Raw genomic sequence first — 6,197 nt, 5'->3', positions numbered from 1 at the left:
GGTAAGCTAGTTAACACATGCAGTGTGATTAAAAACATGTTAACAGTAGTACTTCCTGTTGGTTGCCATCATATTTCCAAATACGTCAAACTTTAAAAACCTGTATAGTGACTATATTTTAAGTATCCATTAAATCACAAAGTATGGCTGTAGACCTGTGGGTCATTAGTCTGCGGTTGCCTTGCTTTCTATTTTAGCACTAAGCTAATTAATTGTATATTACTAATTCCTTAACTGCAGGAGCTATACACCAAGAAAGAGTGTGTATCACCACAATCCCACTTAAACAGCTGATATAATCAGTGCAGGTTTGTTGTTTTTGTACTGAGATGCTAAGTTATTTGACTTCTAGAATTTTCTCTGCTTCCCAGGTGGAATTATGGCCAAAGACATAAAAGCAGACAGCTAAATTAGGTTTAAGTCTTGTTCCTTCCCGTCCTCCCCCAACCCCTGATGTACTTATCAGAGATGAGTGTCTGTCCTCTGAGGAGCCTAAAGTGGGATAACAACATAGAGAGATAACAGTGGGCAGTAAAGGCAGCGCATTCGTACTTGTTTTTCTGTGAGGGCTGGTATTTTTAAAGGTGATCAAAACTGTTTGGGTTAACTCTCGTTGCCCTTCCTTTTAAAAGGAAAACTTGTTGCCAATCACATACAAGCTGCATTCCAGTTCAGACGTTTGAGCCAGTAGTAATACTGGTTGGTATCCAATGCTGTCACAGCACTAGCACTGTGCTAGTATTATTAGTAGTAGTAGTACTAGCAGTACTAGCCAGGAGAGTTGCAGTGGAAGAGGAGACAAAGGCAAAGAGGTAAGTGGGCTGGAGGAAGCCCAGGGGGCTGTCCTTTCCCTTCTGAGCGGCTGTGAACTCACCAGGTGCTCCTGAGAGATCCAACTGAATTGGGAGGGGTGTGTGGCCTGAGTACTCTCAGCAGCTGTGTGGCCAGGAAGTTTCAGTCTGTTTCCCGCCTCCCAGCAGAGCAGAGGAAGCTGCTCCAGGTGGTCTAGGGACTATAGAAGGAAGGAAGCTCCAAGAGAGAGGGTGATCAGAGCGAGCAAACAGGGAGAGCAAACTGGTGTTGGCCAGGGGAGGTCAAGGGGGAGGCCCCTAAAGTGTGTTTTTTCTTTCTTGTTTTTTTCTTTTTTCCCCATTTTTTTTTTCATTTTTTCAAATTTCTTTTTTCTTGTAACACACACTTCCACACCAGTGGGCCAGTGTTTTTAACCTCCAGTGAACAGAGGACAAAGTACAGGCTATTCCAGTACATCAGAAAGCTAGAAACATAAAGGGAGTAGAGACTATGGAAGGAAAAGACTCTCCAGTGGTGGTGACCTGCAACGTCTGTGCCATGTTTGTTTTCTTGCCTGAGATCAACATGGCCTACATGTGCAACAAGTGCAAGTTGATCATGTTGTTGGAAGAAAAAGTAAGAGGAGTGGAGCGGCGAGTGTTGACCCTCCAGGGAATAAGAGAACACGAAGAGTTCTAGGACAGAATGGTGCAACTACAACAGCAAAGTGAAGAACAGAAGCTAGAAGAACAACAGCAAGCTGAGGCAGAAGAGGGAAATGCTGAGGTGAGGAAAAATGAAGTAGAGGGTACTCCTTGGAAAAGGGTGACAGGAGCAGAAGAACTAGAAGCCACTCTACACCAGTGGAAGCAGTGGAGCTAGGGAACTGTTTCCAGGTACTTGAGGACGAGAATGGAGGACAGCCTGTGGAGGACGAATTACAGGGGAACCTGCATGACAGCGAGCAAGAGGATGTAGGTCGGTCAAGCAGAGGTGATGAAACCAAGACTTACAACAAGAAGAGAAGAGTAGCAGTAGTGGGAGACACCTTGCTGCGTGGGATTGAAACCCAAGTATGTCGCAAAGACCCATGGACTAGCCAGGTATGCTGTCTCCCACTGACAACAATTCCACTGACAACAATTCCAAGATCCTTCTCGCTTGTAGTGTGGTTGAGCCACATATTCCCCATCTTGTAACTGTGCATTTGTTTTCTTTTTCGTAGGTGCAAAACTTGGCATTTATCCTTATTAAATGTCATTCTGTTGTTTTCTGCCCAGCGCTCCAGTCTATCCAGATCACTATGAATTTTGTTTCTATCTTCCGAAGTATTAGCTATCCCGCCCAATTTGGTGTCATCTGCAAATTTGATCAGCATTCCCTGCACCTCCTCCTCCAAGTCATTCATAAAAATGTTGAAGAGCACTGGGCCCAGGACTGAGTCCTGTGGTACCCCACTCGTTACCTCTCCCCAGTTTGAGAAGGTCCCATTGATAAGCACTCTTTGAGTCCGATTCTGTAGCCAACTGTGGATCCACCGGATTGTTGTTTCATCTAGCCCACTTTGAGCTAGTTTGCTCATCAGGATATCATGGGGCACTTTGTCGAAAGCTTTGCTGAGGTCGAGGTATATGATGTCTACAGCATTCCCATGGTCTACAAGGGAGGTTACTTGATCAAAAAATGAGATCAGATTTGTCTGGCAGGACTTGTTTTTGACAAATCCATGTTGGCTTCGAGTAATCACGGCATTGTTTTCAAGGTGCTTCCAGATGGATTGCTTTATCATCTGCTCCAGAATTTTCCCAGGGATTGATCTGTGGTTCCCAGGTTCCTCCTTTTTACTCTTTTTGAAGATAGGGACAACATTAGCCCTCCTCCAGTCATCTGGCACTTCCCCCGTCCTCCATGATTTCTCAAAGAGAATAGACAGCAGTTCTGAGAGTTCTTCTGCCAGTTCCTTTATGACTCTAGGATGCAGTTCATCTGGCCCTGGAGATTTGAACTCATTCAAAGTCATTAGGTGTTCCTTGACCATATGCCTATCGATCTCAAGCTGCAATCCTGCCCCTTCAGCCTGTACTTTGCCTTTGCCAGGGGGGTCATAGACCCTCTTTTGGGAGAAGACTGAGCCAAAGTAGGAATTGAGCACCTCTGCCTTTTCTTTGTCATATGTTATCGTTTTGCTATCCTTATTTAATAGCTGAACCACCATTTCTTTCCTCTGCCTTTTACTATGCACGTAGCTGAAGAAAGCCTTTTTGTTGTTTTTAGCATCCCTCGCTAACCTCAGCTCGTTCTCAGCTTTAGCCTTCCTGACGCCATCCCTGCAATTCTGTGCTACCTGCCTGTACTCTTCCTTTGTTACTTGGCCTTCTTTCCACTTCCTATATGTGTCCTCTTTTGGATTTCCCCGATATTTGTTGGGAGACAAATTCTGCAAAACATGGCCCCTCCAAGAGATTCCTGACTTGTGTTGCTGATAATTTCCTCCTACAGAAAGTAGAGGAAGGAACTAGAGGATCGGCTATCCTTGACTTGATCCTAACCAACAGAGATGACTTAGTGGATAAAGTAGCAGTTACGGGAACTCTGGGGAAAAGCGACCATGTAATACTTGAGTTCTTGGTTCTAAAGGAAGCAAAAGCTGGGTGTAGCCAAACGTATACCCTGGATTTTAGGAAAGCCAATTTTAATAAACTCAGAACAATGATCAGTAACTTCCCATGGCAAGTGACTCTAAGGAAAAAAGGATTCCCAGATGGGTGGGAGTTTTTAAAAAAGGAAATTCTCAAGGCACAATTACAAACAATTCCAACAAGAAAAAAAGGCGGAAGACAACAGAAGAAGCCAATGTGGCTTCACAAAAAGCTTAGAGGTGACCTGAAAACAAAAAAGCACACATACAGGAAGTGGAAGGAAGGACAAGCTACAACAGAAGAGTACAGCCAGGTAGCACAGAATTGCAGGGATGGCGTCAGGAAGGCTAAAGCTGAGAACAAGCTGACGTTAGCAAGGGATGCTAAAAGCAAGAAAAAGGCTTTCTTCAGATACACGTATTGTAAAAGACAAAGGAAAGAAATGATGTTTCAACTATTAAATAGGGATAGCAAAATGATAACAGATGACAAGGAAGTGCTCAATTCCTACTTTGGCTCAGATATCTCCCAAAAGAGGGTCTATGAGCCCGCTGGCAAAGGCAATGTACAGGCTGAAGGGGCAGGATTGCAGCTTGAGATCGATAGACATATGGTCAAGGAGCACCTAATTACTTTGAACAAGTTCACATCTCCAAGACCAGATGAACTGCATCCTAGAGTAATAAAGGAACTGGCAGAAGAACTCCCAGAGCCACTGTCTACTCTCTTTGAGAAATCATGGAGGACGGGTGAAGTGCCAGATGACTGGAGGAGGACTAATGTTGTCCCTATCTTCAAAAAGGGCAAAAAGGAGGAACCTGGGAACTACAGACCAGTCAGTCTGACATCAATCCCTGGGAAAATTCTGGAGCAGATGATAAAGCAATCCCTCTGTAAGCACCTTGAAAACAATGCAGTCATTACTCAAAGCCAACATGGATTTGTCAAGAACAAATCCTGCCAGACGAATCTGATCTCATTTTTGGATCAGGTAACCTCCCTTATGGACTGTGGGAATGCTGTGTCCATAATATACCTCAACATCAGCAAAGCTTTTGACAAAGTGCCCCATGATATCCCGATTAGCAAACTTAGGGATGTCAGAGAATTCCGCCACGGATCTCAGTGAGGCCGAATGCCAGTGCATTCGGCCCCCCGAAATCTGTGGCAGAATGAAGCCCCCGCCCCCCCAACCCACGAAAGGCACATGAAACGGAGCACTTACCTGCTGCCATCTGCGCTGACTTGCGAGTGGCGGCCGCCCTGCGATTCAGGGCATACACCGCCGAAAACAGCGTACGCAAATGGCGGTGGCTACGGTGGCTGCCATTTGCGTTCCCTATTTTTAGCCATTTTAGCCTATGTAAATATTTACGTAGGCTATTATGGCAAAAAAAAGGGGAATGCAAATAGCGTAGTGGGCACCACTTGTGTTCCTTTTCCCCCCGCTGTTTTAGCCTACATAAATATTTTCGTAAGCTATTACGGCGAAAAAAAAAAGGAATGCAAATAGCACCCACTATGCTACAAAAAAGAAAACAAATGCACAGTTACAAGATGGGGAATATGTGGCTCAACCACACTACAAGCGAGAAGGATCTTGGAATTGTTGTTGATCACAAGCTGAATATGAGCCAACAATGTGATGTGACTGCAAAAAAGGCAAATGCTGTTTTGGGCGGCATTAATAGAAGTATAGCTTACAAATCACATGAAGTACTAGTTCCCCTCTACTCGGCACTGGTTAGGCCTCATCTTGAATATTGTGTCCAGTTCTGGTCGCCACACTTTAAGAAGGATGCAGACAAACTGGAGAGGGTTCAGAGGAGGGCAACGAAGATGATCAGGGGACTGGAAACAAAGCCCTATGAGGAGAGTCTGAAGGAACTGGGCATGTTTAGCCTTGAGAAGAGAAGACTGAGGGGAAATAGGATAGCGCTCTTCAAGTACATGAAAGGTTGTCACAGACAGTAAGGCCAGGATCTCTTCTTGATCATCCCAGAGTTCAGGACACGGAATAATGGGCTCAAGTTACAGGAAGCCAGATTCCGGCTGAATATCAGGAGAAAATTCCTGACTGTAAGAGCAATACGACAATGGAACCAATTACCTAGGGAGGTGGTGGGCTCTCCACACTGGAGGCATTCAAGATGAAGCTGGCCAGCCATCTGTCAGGGATGCTTTGACTTGGATTCCTGCATTGAGCAGGGGGTTGGACTCGATGGGCTTGTAGGCCCCTTCCAACCCTACTATTCTATGATTCTATGAACTTCCTTTAAACTGGCCCCAGCCTGTGGTTATTGCCTCCAATACTACACATGCTGTATTGCCATGCTTTCTCCATATATAGCAACTATATATATATATGTATATATGTATATATATATATATTATATATATATGCTATATATATAATGATATATATAGCATATATCTCTGCTGTAAGTCACTCCAGGCTTTCCAACACCCACAACATAATTCACACTTGTTGGGCAAAGGGGAAAAGCGGCAGTTTGCTACCAATATTCAGCAGTGTAGTTTGCAGCTGAAATTTGGTGGTAACTCACAGCTTTCAGTGGTGCAGCTAGGGCTAGACCTTTGGACAAAAGTCCAGAACCCTGCAGTCCAGGGACCTCCCAAATGACCATCCAGTGAGTGGCAGATCATAAGGGCATGAGGGTAGCAGAAGCAAACTCCGTTTTATTCCTGTAGTCATGACAGTGCTATGATTTAAGTGAGCTTTAAATACAAAATTGCAGATGCTCA

This window comes from Heloderma suspectum, chromosome 1 (assembly GCF_057233095.1).
Source record: "Heloderma suspectum isolate Gila_16-S chromosome 1, 16-S_ref, whole genome shotgun sequence".
Taxonomy (NCBI): Eukaryota; Metazoa; Chordata; class Lepidosauria; order Squamata; family Helodermatidae; genus Heloderma; species Heloderma suspectum.
This window is presented reverse-complemented; position numbering follows the sequence as displayed.